Raw genomic sequence first — 15,621 nt, 5'->3', positions numbered from 1 at the left:
CAAAGAACTTAAATGTCACCTGTGTTAAGGACAAATAGAGGGTGATATTTTTGTTTCAGGTTCATACTTCATTCCTCCATGGATCTAAGAATGTTCTAGAGGTAAGTTATCCTTTCCTGACATCAGTTTGTTGGGTTTTTTTTGTTTGTTTGTTTGATTGTTTTTGAAGGAGTCATAACAATTAAACTCCAAAGAGGAATGGCCTGATAAAACTTCTGTAGGCCAGACTCTTGTTTCACATTTCATGATATTTTGTGTCCCTGTCTTGAATGAAGGATTTGGAGGAATTTTTGTAAGGCCACATGTGACAGAAAGACAAAACACACCACCTAGTGGAGATGAAAGCTTTGAGTTTATCTAGAATTAAACTTGGGACATATTAACAAGGAGAGAAATTTTTCAAATATTCTAGCATATACCTTCTAGTTATTTCTTCTGTAGCAGTGCTGCCATGCTGCACAATTCTTCTGGATATTAAATTGTTTCTGTCTCCTAGAGGCAATGACATTTAAGGGGATCCTGAATCCTGAGGCAGGTGCAGGTCTCAGCCCGCTTCCTGGGAATAAAGAGCTAACAGAAGGGATCCGCAGAGGCCAGCTCAGCTAAGTAGATAAGGATGTGATAGAAACAAAAGATCTATGGTGTCTTCTTCCCATTAGTTTCTGTGCTTTAATTCTCTCCTAGAGTTCACTCTCTGAACTTATGTCTACCTTAACAGGTAGTTCAGCCCAATAGGAGCACTTTAACAGCAGAGTTGATGCTGAGAAGCTGATGCCACTGCTGCAGGTTTCATTTGCAACTGGAGAACATCAGATGAACCCTTGAAGTGCACCTCACAGCTGCATTGCATCTGAGAGAGCACTCTCCAAGAGCGTTCTGCAACATGAATGAAAGCACAGTAAGTGGGGACGATCAGTATACTTGGTCCAAATGTGTGCTCCTGATCCAAACTAAAATTATTATTTAGTGCACCCTGAGGTCAACGTTAAATTGCTTTAGACTGAGGCACTGAGTGGTGTCTCGTCATTTCTGTTCTTCACTTGTCAACCTGAAGAAATAGAGATGACTGGAGGAGGTGGGCAATGAGTGAACATACTGTTAGTAAAACTGGTGTTGAACTAAAGTTGTCTGCAGACAGAAATAGATAACTGGGTACATGTAGTCCCTCGTGATCCATTTCCTGTGTGGACAGCTGATGAGCACATAGCATCTTCAAGGAGCAGTGTCTAGTTTAGCAGCCATGTAAGTTCCCTCTGTAGAAACAGACTTCTCAAGGAGAGTTGTCACATTTGTCTAAGAATAAAACCACTAGGAAATCCCTCTCATGCACGGTCAAGAGGAACTATGCCAGTGTCAGTGTAGAAAAGGACTGTAACTGTCTAAGACCAGCTGCATTCCTTACTTACTTTCCCAAAGCAGGAGACTGGCTTTTATATGTTTAATGCTACAGCTTTCAAAAAAGAACATTGCTCTAGGTAATTTCACTTGTCATGTGTCAGCTCCAGCTTTCTTGTTCTGATGGAGGAACATTCTACCTAGGAATTCTACCCTGTTTTGTTATTTTCTGATCTGCAAATAATAATATGGATGTTGTTTTCACACTGCGTGTGAAATATAGCTGTAGAAATTCAAAGAAAACACATAGACAAAAAAAAAAATCAAAAATGTTAACCATCACACATCTTTAATTAGTTTCTGACGGTTGGGAGAGTTGCAAAGATAATTTATTGAATTAACATTTCCGGTGTTACTGGATGACTTATTCCTGTTAATTCCTGTGAACAGGCTGTATGTGTTGCTCAGAGCTGCCCTAGCAGGTGTTAGGAGAGTGGACAGTGATAGGATGGATGCAGTAGGTGGCTGACTAAAATCATAATGAGGGAATTACTTAAAAAAGCTGAAAACAAACCACTGGAAATGTGGTGAACCCTAAAAAAGTCCAAAGCACTTAATGAAGCACTTGAAGGAGCACTGGTGATGTTAAATGTAGGCTTATAAATGTGGCCAATTTTCACATGCAACTTACATTGCATTCAACGGTAGAGCTATTTTTAAAGACTGTCTGGAAAAATCCTTCTGTTATCTGTATTTCCATCTAGTAATCTGAATCTAACTGTCAAATGTGTTGTAGATAACTACTGAAATATTCCTCTATCATGTCTTCTAGTATGCAGCAGGTAAAAAAAACTGGACATATCGTTCTTGTACCCTATAAAAGTCTTTGATTTTAAAGCAGGAATATTTAAGCTGGAGAAATTTCAAATGCGGAGCTGGGCAAAAAGAGGATTTTCCCATCCTGAAACTTCAATATGTCCCCCTGGAATAAAACCAAGACCTTGCCAAGTTTTTAGGAAGGGAGATAGGCAAAGTTGAGATTTGCACCTGAGCCTGCCACCTTCCTGCTCAAGCACTTGCTCTGCATCTGTCATGGTGCTGAGTGTGCTTTCTCCTTCCACCCTGGAACTGAACAACTTTCTAAATTAAAATTTGCATTAGAACTATTACATTCATATGAAAAAATGTGATATTGACATAGCATTTTCCACTGAAAACTGTTAAGTAATTCTCAGGAAGTTCTCCCCCATGCTATATAGTTTGACACTTTGCCTGTCCAACACAATACATGCCAATGGATACATTCCCGCAGCTTTTTTGTCCTATATTATCTATGATTTCTGAGAGTTCTTGTGGGCCAGATGATCATCTGGTAAAAACTGAGTTTGGACCACCAAAATGAATGAAGCTATGAATTAATTAACAAAATAATGAATAATCCTAATGGAGATTCAGGAATGGAATGGATTTTCCAAAAATGCTTAAAAATATTTGTGTGACATAATGCAGTAATACTTAAAGCTGAATAAGAAGGCTCAGGTTACAGTAGTAGAGCAGCTGTATCAGTATAGTGCTTTTCCTGGAATAATTCCCCCTGTAGACCGGAGCAATGTTATAACACAGTTATGCTGCTGCATTATGCAGGGAGAATCTTTCAAGCTACCCTGGATGTTTGCCTATATAGCATTGATTTATGTTACATAAATACATGACATATAAGTATAAAGTATAAGTATACAAAACCAAATGAAAAGAGTTGGAAGTTGTGCTCTTGGGTCTTCTGGTTTGATGTTTGTTGACTATAGGTGGACAACCCTTATACAGTGTTTCTGGGGAGGTGGGGCACTGCGTCTTTCTGAATTTGGTGATAACTTACAAGATAACTTAGCCTCATGCCTGTGGATGCTAAAGGGTCGCAATTTCTGTAGGCACTTGTATAAGCAATGAACTTACCAAAATCACCGGTGTTCAGTCTAGCAGGATCTTCCTTTGTGTGGGGGTGGTGATAAAAGCCTGGAGTTATGTCGCTCAAAATACATGGAGAAAAGCTCTTCTTCCAGATGGGTATGGTACCTTAAAAGTCTTGCATTCTGCTCTGGCTTCTTTATACCTTGTAAAATGGGAAGCACCCATTTTTAGACATTTCGAAAAGCCTTTTCTGGGCAACTTCTCCTTCCTATTTTGTGGGGCATTTCAGGCAGAACATGTCCCATATATTAGAATATTTTACACTTATGCAAACTGCCTTCTACACAAAACATTCTTAAAACAGCTGAAACTTGAGACTTTGGTAAAATATCCCACTAAAAGATTCTGATGTTGTTGCTGATGATTGCAATGAACCGTGCATTTTACCTAGCCTTAATTGAGTCACTGCAAAGAACATTTAACTTAGTCTCACAGGGGGGGATATTTGATGTTGTTTTTACATCAACCTAGCTGAAACCTTCCAACATTTCTAACAGACTTTGTTGATAGCTAACAAGACATGTTTCAAGCTGTCTGTTCTTAACAGTCTCCTCTTTTTTTTTTTTTTTTTAAATCTAATTGAAAGTATTTATACAGAGCTTGAGATTCTAGACAGGCACAGGATTTTGCCCAGAATAATTGCCAGCGTACAATGGAGGACTTTTCTATAGTATTTTTTTTTGTGTGTTTCTCCCCTCCTCCAGTCCCCTGGCCAAAGCAAATTTCTGCTAAGCTGTGTCAGAAAACCATAGCAACTATCTTGTGACAGATCTGAGTAGGTTTTGTTCCACCGAGGATCCATTAATTACTTGTATTGCCCCCAGCCCACAGTCCCATCCAATGTGATTCTGGGAATTTTCTGCTGAAAACTGTTGCCAAATATTTGTGTGAGTTAAACTTTCTGGTCAGAGCAACCCCCAGAGGAAGTGCAGCGCCATCAGTCACCATGTGTGTGGCAGTGGGAGGCTTCAGGGGCGGTGGGGTTCTCCTTGCCAGGCAGCAGGAGTAGGGGATTTTGCCTGGGGAGCAGGTCGTGGGCAGAGCTGGTGGGGCAGCAGGGCTTGGGGGGCTCTTTAGGGTGCATGTCTGGATGGTTTCTGTGGGGCTGTTGGTGGCCGAGCAGGTGTCTCTGCTCTCACTCACTGCTTTTTACATAGGATCAGTTCAAATCAAAACTAATTTTCAGTGGAGTCCAGAATACACCAACAATTGAGCTTTGACCTGTCAAACCCATCCAAGAGTTCCCACTCCCTTACTGTATTTACTTATTTATTCCATAAGGCCTCCCAGTTGCAAGAGAAATCCAGCCCACTTGAGTTTGCATTCTTGAATATATCAGTTGCCTATGATACCAACAGCCACTTCAAATAATTTTAGGACTTCAGAGTCCAGAAAAAATGAAGAATTCGAAAATTTAAGCACAGCTCTTCCTGTATCCTGGAGGTCATTATTTACCCCTGATACACAAACAGGAAAAGCCTTAGAAAATAAAAGTATTTCTATATCCTGATCATATTTGCTGCTTTCATGTCATGATACCCAAAAGCAGTTGCTGTGTGATCAGCTGTGTGTTCATGGAAGGCAGGTGGTCCTCAGCTCCCGCAATGTTCTGGAGTGCCATTTGGATGGAAAATAGGATCCCATCTTACCTAATGATTTATGTGAAAACATGTCAGAGCTTCTCAATGCCTCAGAGGGGATGTTTTCCCACAGAAATTTGCATATCTGAGTTAGTGCTGTCTTCATGTCTTTACACCAGGCCATGTTTAGCGGCCACTTCTCTTCATGGGACAAAAATAACATTAACGGGCAGGACCTCATAGTATGCTATTTCCTTTGCAGATACATTGATTCCCTTTCAGGGCCCCTAGCTGCATTCAAAGCCTCTCTTGCTTTGTTTTCCCTCCCGAAGCAGCTCTGAGGCTATTAGAAAGAGCCCCTGCCCTTTACTGCTCTAAGCTGGGGTAAGGCATATCATGACCAGGGGAGGTGAATATCTGTTGCTTCAGCTGCAGTTAGGAGGCTGTTATTATGCTGCTGCTAATGAAACCTCTTAATAGATTTTTTTTTTTTTGGACTCTGTCACTGAACTTCTTCTTCTGTGGTTTGTTTTCAGGTGATAATTTTTTCTGACACCTTGTATGTGTGTAGGCAAGGTGACAAAACAGCAGCCTGTCCTTAAACTGCAGGGCGGTTAGCTCTATGTAGTTTACTGTGTATTCAGCTGGATGAATAATGTCCACCCATTTCCTTCATTTGGGCATAAAACTCACCCCTCAGTTTGTAACAGCATAAAGGGCATTTACATTCTTTTCAGAAATCAGACTTCAGGAGGTGGGATTTTTGTTTTTGTTGATTTTTTCCCACATATTTGAGGGAGAAGAGTGTGCTCTTGAAGACATAGTTCCTGGAAAAGAGAACAAGGTGTGGTGAAAAACATGAATCAATCAATTCTAGCTGGGTGGGTTGAGACCTGGGTTGACAGGTTTAGGATTTGGGGCAACTCAGTGAGATCAGAATGAACCCTGCATCTACATGATTCAGCCCAGGGTATGAGAAAACAAGTAATACATGGACTGCCAACTGTGGTTTCCATTCATTGTTTAGGTTAAAAAAAAAAACCAAAAAAAAAGCCTTTATATATATGGCAAATGTGTAAAAGAACTAGAATTAGCAATTTTATTTTAAACTTTTTCATTGTGTAACTAGACAGATCTTGTATTTGTTTAATACATTGCTTCATTATGTGCCTGCCATTGTGGTTTTCAGCATCTAGCCAATTTTTATTTCAAAAATATCCTCTTATTTTTTTCTGTCCAAACTTAGAAGATTTTGTCACCCACTGATACGCAGAACTATAAACCACTTGAATTTAGTGGTTAGGAAATATTTCTAAACTTTGTATATATTAAATGCAAAGCATATAAAATCACAAGAGATTCCTTCTCTTTTCCATTGCGGCTCTCTGGGCAATCAGAACCAGCAAGAATTTCTATTTCCCTGTAAAGCTGATACTAATTAACCAACCTCACTTTTTTACTCTCGTTCTCTCTCTTCTGCATCCATTCATCTCCCAGTTATGAATTACAAGCGTTATGAAGAAGGCACACTTAGTTTTGTTGAGAATTTTAAAATATTCACTAGAATCGTATAAGGGTTTGTCCTGCTCCTGGCAGAAAGCACTTCTATAAACAGTGTGGTCCTTTGTTTGCCAGGAGCATAGTAACAAACGGATTATGTGTAAGAGCCATCTATAGAGCTTTTATTCCACCTCCATTCAGGCTCTACATGTTTTGCACTGCTTTTAATGAGGCTGCCTGAACTATGGTAACCCCACGGCACATTTGTAAGCAAGAGATATCAGAGGAATCAGCCCCTTCCAGGACTGCATTATGAGGTAATCTGCTTTCATTACAGGATTTATTTTATAGGTGGTAGACCTCAGCAAGAAGACGCTGCAGGCATAAGCAGAACTTATCTGCTCCGTAAGGCCAAGTTCAGGGTCTGTGTGAATGTGAATCTGCTTTCCCACAACCCAGTCTCCATTCCTCGCATGTCTTGAAACACAACCTTTTTTGTGCATGACCCCTTCTTTGCTCCCCTTCTGACTCAGACTCATACTGGAATGATTGATAGTCCTTTATAAAATACTCCACAAAGAACTATTTTACTTCCACATCAGCATGAAAGCTTGGGTCCCCACATACAAAACAAGTACAAAAACAAGCATCTCACATCAGAATGAGAAGCTTTTTCTTCCTTCTGCCTTTCTGAAGTGTGAAGATTTTTCTCTGGAACTAAAAATGTTTATTCCCCTGGTAGTAGAGCCCACTGTTGTCAAAAGCAAACAGACACATATTCATAGTATAGATGGATGCCTTCTTTTTTCTCTGGAGGCCTATGAAGGTTTTATTTTTTACTTTTTTTTTCTTGTTACTTTTTTCTTCTTCTTTCTTTCATTTTTTCTTCTTCTTCGGCATTGTTTGCAAATTTTACTAGAACAAAACAGGATTCACAAGTGGCAGAGTGCTCTATTTAAGTCTTTTGTAGTTTATATGAATGCAATCTGCTCTCCTGATCTGCTGTTTGTTCTGCTGCTCTTCAGTCATTATCAGAATCAAAACTGGGTAGTTTTTATAAGAAATATTATTACAATACAGAGGACAATTGCAAGCACAGTAACAAAGTAGATAAATAAAGCCATGTGGCAACTCACAGGTCATAGACTTTTTTATAAGCTGCTTGAAGTATTTAATTGTTAAAAAATATAGCTCAAGCATTTCTTGCCTTTTAAATAGGAGACCCACTGAAAAACTGGGGGTGGTAGAAGAGGTACAAAAGATGTTGTTTTGGATCACCCCCAGAACAGGACTTAAAGGTTCAAGTGCTGAAGAAGTCACTCTTGCTAAGATTTCAGATGTCATGTCTGGAAGGTGGATTTGGCAAGGAGTTACTGGCTGTAAGGTAACATCAGGTTGAACTGTGGACTGTTGTGTCTTAATGAGAATCCCAACAGCACAGGAGTGAAGGTAACACCTTGAAGTAATTGTAGACTTTGGTAGCTAGCAGCTGTGAAGAGCAAAGCCCTGAGATTAACAGTACCATGAAACAGAAGTGAGAGGTCTTATAATTTGTTACTATAGGGGGGAAAAAAAAAAAAGTCTAACAAAGGGGACAAATTAATTAGCAAAGTAAAAAGGAAAAATGCTTAGAGGAAGACTTAAAATTCTTTCTTTTTTTTTTTTTTTTCTTTTTCCTTTCAGTAATAAATTGACCTCAACTATTTCCCAACTCCATTTTGTGTAAAAACATACAGTGGGGCAGACTCAGGAATTTTTCCAGCTATTTTATGCTTAGTTTTTATTAGGAAAAAAAAAAATCTATTTTCCAAGCACTTTCAATTTTTGGCTTTACAAATGCAGTTGTAGCCCATCTAATGCATATGTTTCCTTGCTGTCATACCTGTGCCATGTCATATCTCATATCTATGAGATACACCATGGTAAAGAGAAACAGACCCTGAATGTAATAGTGGATGCATGACTTTGCTGTACATACTAATATCTCGGTTTTAGCTTCATCATGTTTTATGTCTAAGCTCCAAATGCCAATACCTGAAAAGGAGAGGCTGAATGGCCTGAGAGGCAGCTTCTGATACCCTGAATGAAAATGCCCATTATACTTTATGTGCATGCACTTTTTGTCATTGAGCTGCAGAAATAGGCAGCACCTGCACACACTTAAGAAATGGACTGTAACAGAAAGAAGATTACATACGTATGTGGAAGATCTTAAAAAAGATTATTTAAAAAAAAAAAAACTTGAAGGAAAGTTGTTTGGTTTTTTTTAATTATTATTTGTGTTACTGGGTGATAAGCACAGGTTTACTTCGTACGGCTTTACTTGTACTTTGATTCAAAGGTTTAATGAGTATGAAGGCATACAAATCAAACATCTGGCTACTTATTTCCATTATAACTAAAAATGAATGAATTAATCTCCAATCTTTAATTAGACTGAATTTAAATACAGAACATTTCAAACTCAAGACTCCGGAAGGCATTGAAAAGAATGAAACTGAATGCTGTCAGAGGCCTATTATACAAATTTAAGTGATACCTATCTTGGTAAGTTGCATCTGAAAAGGAAGTTGACTTGTAGTTTACAAGTTGAAGTAATTTTAGGGTGAAAATCCTTCCCATTCATCCTCTTCTCCTCCACTTAAGATCTAATCTTTTCTTAGAAAAATATTGTTATATGTTTTCACTGTCTTGCCCCTCTGAAAGCAAACAAGCTGCAAACTTCTACTGCTTTTCATTCAGTCTAGATCTGTCAAGAGGCTGTAACTATTGCAAGCAACAAAGTGTTTGGATGTGTCACCACAGGAGTCAGCCTTTGATGGGCTGAGTGAAGACAGAATGAAGACTGAAGAAGTAAAAGTATTTAACAACTAACTTAACAAATGTTAATCCTGTATTTTCTACCTTCTAATGTGGAAGAACCTCAAATATTTAATAAGGCCTTTCTAAGTCAGGTGTCTGGCACACAACAGGCATGAGAACTATTAGGTGCCTTTCTGTGGTAACTTGCCTCTAGTTACCAGAATGTAACTCATGTTCAAAATTAGGACTGAAAAGTCCATCATAAGCAATCATCAAATTTTGGGCAAGGATTATTATTATTTTTAGCATTTAATAATAATGAATACTCTTTAGGCAACATGAAAAGTCATAAGATGACAAAAAAAATGCAAGCTGTTTTTAAACCCACTGCCTAAATGTCTCTATTTAAATAGATATTAGCACACAATGAGCTTACTCATCATCCTAGGAGAAACTGCAACAGCTGCAGAGTTAAACTACCTGTCAGACACCCCGGTACACCATTTGTGCTGATACCTGTTTGAATATATTTGCCACTGAAGGCAATGAGAGCATGCTGCTTTATGTCAGCCGAGGTCTGGCTTTGTATCCTGTGGGGAAAAGAAAATGGTTTAGTTTTCTCCTGCCCATCTGTGCTTACATCCCCCTGCCAGCCCCAGTTTCGTGGCATGCTCTTCCACCAGCTCATCATCATCATCTCAGAGGTCCCAGGCTGGTCCCAGCTCTGGGCAGGGATGGTGTGGAAGCAGGGAGCCCTCCCTGTGCCGCAGGGGGGGGCACCCCCAGCTTCATGCTCGGCTGGCGCTTTGTTCACCTCTCAATGCTTCCCCCCCGGAGCCTTTGTGCGGAGGCCGGGGCTGAGGTGTGAGGCGGCTGCCAGCCGATTGCTGCTCCATGCGTGGACAGAGCATGACCAGTTTGGCTGCAGCCAGTCACTGCGGGGCTCGGCCGTTACATCAGCGTCAGCCCACAGCACGGCCAGACAGAGCCGAACAGGCCCCTCGTTGTTTTTCTTCTTTAATGGACGAGAGGAAAGCCTGGGAAATGAGCAGGGATCCCAGGCCTTCCTTGAGAAAAGCCAAATATTGTCTGCATGGTAATGAAGGGAACAAAACGACACAAGGCGCGCCGCTCTCCCCCGCCCCACAAGTCAGGACTCACAAAAGCGGAGGAATGATCGGAAGGAGCAGAGCAGGGCAGCAAAGGATGGCGAGGAAATTACCGGCAGTCCCACAGCTCCTTGGTGCGATTTGTCTGCAGGACCCGCTGAGGTTTTTGGGACTGTCAATCAGCCAGAGCACTTCCCTTGTTCCCACTTGTCAGAGCCGTGCCTTACGCCTGAGCTGAGGCATTTGGGGTGAGACAGCGGCAGGATCTCTTTTATAAAAAGTATTGCAACACAGAGCGGGCATTTGTGATGCCAGTTCATCCTGGTTTTTGTTTTTCCTTATATTACCTTAGGAGAAAGTGATGCCTCATTTATTCTCTTTTGAAATTCAAAAGAAGTTTAAGTTTTCTGCTTGCAATGGCAGTCTTCGTTGTTGCTTTTTTCAAAAGTGAAGAAACAGGGGAAAGCGAAGAGTTTATATATTTTGGACACCCTGAGCACTTGAGCCATCCCCCTCTGCTGGGGACAGGTCCAGATCCTGCGAAATTTCTGCAGTCACAAACATCCATCCGCTGGCAGCCAGGCTTGGTGTCCCCATGCAGAAATGCTGTTGTCATGGGAAACTGCGATCTGGGAGAGACAAACAAACCCAGTGAGCCATCAGGGAGCTCATCTGTCTGTGCTGTGAAGGCATGCAGCGAGGTTGTGCTCCTCCAGAAACCAGAGCAGAGGTTAGCTGTGGGGCAGTGAGCTCCTGGAAGGCTTGTGCTGCTTCCACCTGTTCCACAGCACCTTTGCACAGGTTCTAGGTCATCTAGGGGTCTGCAGAGAAGCTTACTGCCCCAACCCTTGCACTGTTCCCTAACTCCATTTCTGCTGCATGTGATGTTCTTTCTAAAATGTCATAAGAAGCATGTCATCTGGATGGCTTGGAGGAACCCCGTCTGCCCCAGAGCTTCTGTTTTTGCTGTCAGGGAGTTGTACCAGTGGCAATGATAGCATAAGCACTTATTTAGAAATAAAGGTCTCTTGCTGCACACTTCTGAGAATTATCAGAAGCTGACTTCTAATCTGCAGCCATGGTTTTTTACTTATTTATTTATTTTTTTTTGCTGCTCTTTTACCATATGTTTTTTTGACATTGTTCTGACCATATGTTTTATGCAACATTGCTGCATAAGTTAAATTAGTCTTTCCCTTTCCCAGTGTTTTGCCTTCTGATTTACTTATGGGAGACAATCATTCCTTCCCAAACTTCTCTTGAAGATATCAGAAAAGCCAGACTCTTTCTGAAATGTGGTTCTTGGTTTACTGTGGTTCTTGTCTAGCCTGTGGACATAGATTTCCTTTCAGAGGAAACAATGATGTGGAGAAGAGTTGGATGCACATCAAGATCAGGCCTAAGGATGGTGTATATATGTGTTCATTGCATATAAGCCATACAGCAGCTGCAGTGCTCATGAGTAACATTCCTCTGATGTGCTCCACTTAGTCTTGTTTTTGGATCAGAACTGACCAGAACTGTGGATTAAGTCCTATCTGTGGCCTGTATCATTCAGACCTCTCCCTCTCCATTAGAATTGTTCTTCCTCATGTGCCCTAAAACGAATAGGCATTGTATGCCATTGCCTCATAACCATTCTGTGAGTAACCAAAACACACAGGCTTATTCCTTATTTATTACGTGCTGTATAGTATGAAAGATAGTGTAAAAGGTCTCCATAGAAATACAGAACTTTATACATACATTGAATATCCATTCATAAAGTCCTTCTGGTCTCTGACATGATAAATTTTTCCACTAATGCATGAGATCTGATTATAGCCTGCATCATTACCAATGTTACCATTGGTTACAGAATTGTCTGCTACTTAAAAATAAAAAATAAATGAAGAAAAACCTATAATTAAAAGAGAGTTTTTCATTCAGATGTGCCTTTACAAAGAAGGACCTCAGTGCATGTTCTCAGTTGTGACAGCACTCTCTGACAGGCAGAAAATGGGAAGAATTGTTTCAGCTTCTCAAGTTGCTGTGAATTTGATGGTAATCAATTATGTAAATAGACGTGTGTTGTTCATTTTGGTTGACAAAACATACCCCCCTTGCACATGAAGATGAATTGTTGCTTCCCATAAGGAGCCAAGTCCTGAGCAAATGTAGTAAATTTGCAAATAACCTTGCAGTAGCTTTATTGGAAGTGCAGTGTGGGTTGAAATCTATTATCTAAATGTGTCAGTTCTTCAGCGACAGTCATCCAGATAGAGTGAGGACCTGAAAAAACATATTTTTTTAATGCTAAACTTAATTTGACTGAAATAGAGACACATAAAATGAATGCCTAAGCATACTACAGTCTGGTTCACGCTGCGTCTCTACTCATCTCAGAGACCAACCTGCTCTCAGAAAATTACTGACAAGGAAGTATTTTTCATTACTTGGCTGGAAGATTATAGAACAGAAAAGCATGACTTGGCTTCCGCAGCTTTTCCCAAAGATAAGGAAGTGGTTCAATCAACTCAAATAGGCCCTATCAGAGCTTATTTTTCATTTAAAAAGAAAACATAATCAGAATATATGTTTTTGTATACATCATGAGTCTGAAATAATTTTGGAGCCAATTCACATTTTGGGCAAATCATTTCGTCTGCTTTCAGATCCATGTGTAACTCTTTAGTGCCCTCCCCTGTTCCAGTTTGGAAATGCCCATGTCTTGTATGGAAACGCAGATTTCCATCAATGGTTAAGAAAATAAGAATATTGTGACCTTATTCCTAAAATGAAATAATACTGTTGGCTGTTTTATACACAGATTCGATCATTTTGTTTCAGAACTGGAGAGAACACCATCTCTCCTTTCTTGGAGAGAAAGGAATCAAAGAGCAGTAAAGGAGAGTGCCTGTGCCATCTTTTTATTTTGCACATTTTTTTACCAGTGCTCATGGTGGTAGTGATTTCTCAGTAAAATATGTCAGAGATGCAAATGGAAACGAATTTCAAGTTAATGGTTAAAACTCACCATTCTAGATTAATCAGAAACTCTTTTATCTGAGTCATTTAGCATTGAACACATTGTGCATTTTACATGGATCAGTGTGCTAGGTGTGCGATCTAAACGGTCACATTAATCAAAGAAAGAAGGAATGTAGGAGTACCATTAGCATGGAGGAGGCACGATACAGAAGAATGAAAACAAAATCTATTGTGCTTGCACATGCAGGAGACTTGCATCATCAGTAGCTGATGGTACTTGATGGTCAGTTCTTCATGGATGGTGGACAATCCCATCAGTGTGTGCCTGGAGCCTCACTGCATGCCACAGCAATGCCAGTCCTGTGCAAAGGCAAGAAGGTCTGATATACAGTCAAGAGATGCAGATATCCCTAGACTTTTGGGAGAGGTAATCCTTGCCTGCAGAAGGTTTATAGCTTCACATCTTTGGTGCAGCGCATCAATAATACTTACTTAGACAATGTCCGCTTCATTTCTTTCTTAGTAAAGAATAATTTTCCCATGTGTTACTCTCTCATCTGCCGGTCACAACCTTCTTACAGGAAGCAGAATTCAATAATAAGTTAAGCTGCCAAATTCTGGTCTTTCATTTGTCTGAGAAAATAGATTGAGTTCATAGCTTTGGTTAGCATTGCAACCAATGGTGACATGAGAGGTTATCAGTATAAGTGGCATGAGGTGTTTTTGTTGTTGTTGATTTGCTGTGTTCTCTTTCCATTATAATTTTCTGGGATAATTCTGTGATCGTAATACTTGGGTGGGGAGAATTTAAATCCTGTTTTCCACTGGTTTCCTTCTGCCATGCAATGTGTGCTAAGAAAAGAATCTGTCCATCTGTCTTCCTTTGGTACACAGGTCTTTTTTCATAACTAAAATTGGATCTTATATCTTGCAAGACATTTATATGGGTTAGCTTGTCTTAAAATGATATAAAGACAAGTAAATGGAAGAAAGACAGACAGTAACTAGAATATATAGGTCAAAGTTTTCTTCATCCTTCAGATAATCCAGTTATTTCAAAAAGAAGCAGAAAATAATCTTAAAATCTGAGCTTATACAAATCAATTATAAACATTGCTTCAAAATCCCACATGAATTTAATATTTCTTTTTTTTTTTTTAATTTTACATATCTCAGTAAAACAAAAAAAAAAAAACAAACAAAAAAACCCACACACACAATGAAAATAAAGTTAAAAACAAAACAAAACCCACCAAAATATATAGCTTATTTGCTGATTACTGGAAGTGAATGTTTTCAAATGGCAATTTGAAAACGTTCTGTTTCCAAGTATTTGGACTGACTGTGCCAAGACTGAACCGAATATTTGCAGCATCTATCAGAACATCTGAAACAACCTGTAGCTAATTTGTATTATGGACTTGATAATCACATCACGATTATCTACCTCTACATGTGAATTTGTGCAGAGTTCACTTTAAGATCAAGGCTTCAAGATATTCACATGCAGTGCTGTCATACTCACAGACATGTAGACAGATATCTGCCCATAGCGGTTTGTGAGAAACACTCTGTAGCCAATAACTTAGGCTCAGGCGAGGATCTCAGTGAAGTAGTAATTTATTCGCGATTGCAGCGGAAGGCGTCCCACAAGCAGGAGCGCCCCTACTAGTTCCATAACACAGCTTATATACTTTTTTTTTTTTTTTCTTCTCTCGAGGATCGGGACCCTCCTCTGTTTCCCCATTGACTGGGTAATGCAGGTTCACAATCTATCCGGTGTTTCAGAGACAATACATGGCTTTCAGTTGCCGGCCTGTTATAAGTCAAATTTCTTTTGACTTTTATACTCTTTGAGGTGGTAATGTTTCTTACACAGTGATTTCCGCCTAAGTGCTCTAAGGATTCTGGTTGTCTGCATTTTACAAGGTTGTCTGTTAAGCTTTCTTATCACTGCAAGCATATCTCAATACCACATTCCTTCCCTCTAAACAATGTAACTCTGCAAAAACAACATTTTTATTCCCACACAGTTCAACATTAGAAGGAACAGGTTATACTCTTCTCAGCTAAGGCTAGTTAGGAAAACTAGTCTTTTATTATAGAACAAAGAAATCAATATTCCAGCAGTGCACCTTGAAAGGCAAGTAGCATCATTTCGAGGTTTTGCTAAGCATGAATCAATACTATTATTGTTGTTTATTTTATACTATTCAACCACTGAAAGAATTTTCAAAGCCAGTAACACCAGTGAACTTGCCTTCCTGCAGCTCCCATGCTGGCTTGCAGTGATGTCTGCCAATGGCCATTCCTACTCGATTCCTTTTTCATCACTGTACCATTGCGAAGCAGAAGCA

The 15,621-nt window shown here is 39.8% G+C and overlaps 1 long non-coding RNA gene across 1 annotated transcript; it reads right to left on the bottom strand.

Annotated features, from left to right (window-relative positions):
* Positions 1–8,278: 8,278 nt before the first annotated feature.
* Positions 8,279–14,418, bottom strand: LOC308193539. The gene is made up of 2 exons (XR_013949710.1): positions 10,347–14,418; positions 8,279–9,775 (listed from the first exon to the last, which is right to left on the bottom strand). It is a non-coding gene; the product is annotated as an uncharacterized lncRNA (long non-coding RNA).
* Positions 14,419–15,621: the final 1,203 nt, after the last annotated feature.

Source organism: Anser brachyrhynchus (genome assembly GCF_964034855.1).
Source record: "Anser brachyrhynchus genome assembly, chromosome: 3".
NCBI lineage: Eukaryota > Metazoa > Chordata > Aves > Anseriformes > Anatidae > Anser > Anser brachyrhynchus.
This window is presented reverse-complemented; position numbering and strand designations above follow the sequence as displayed.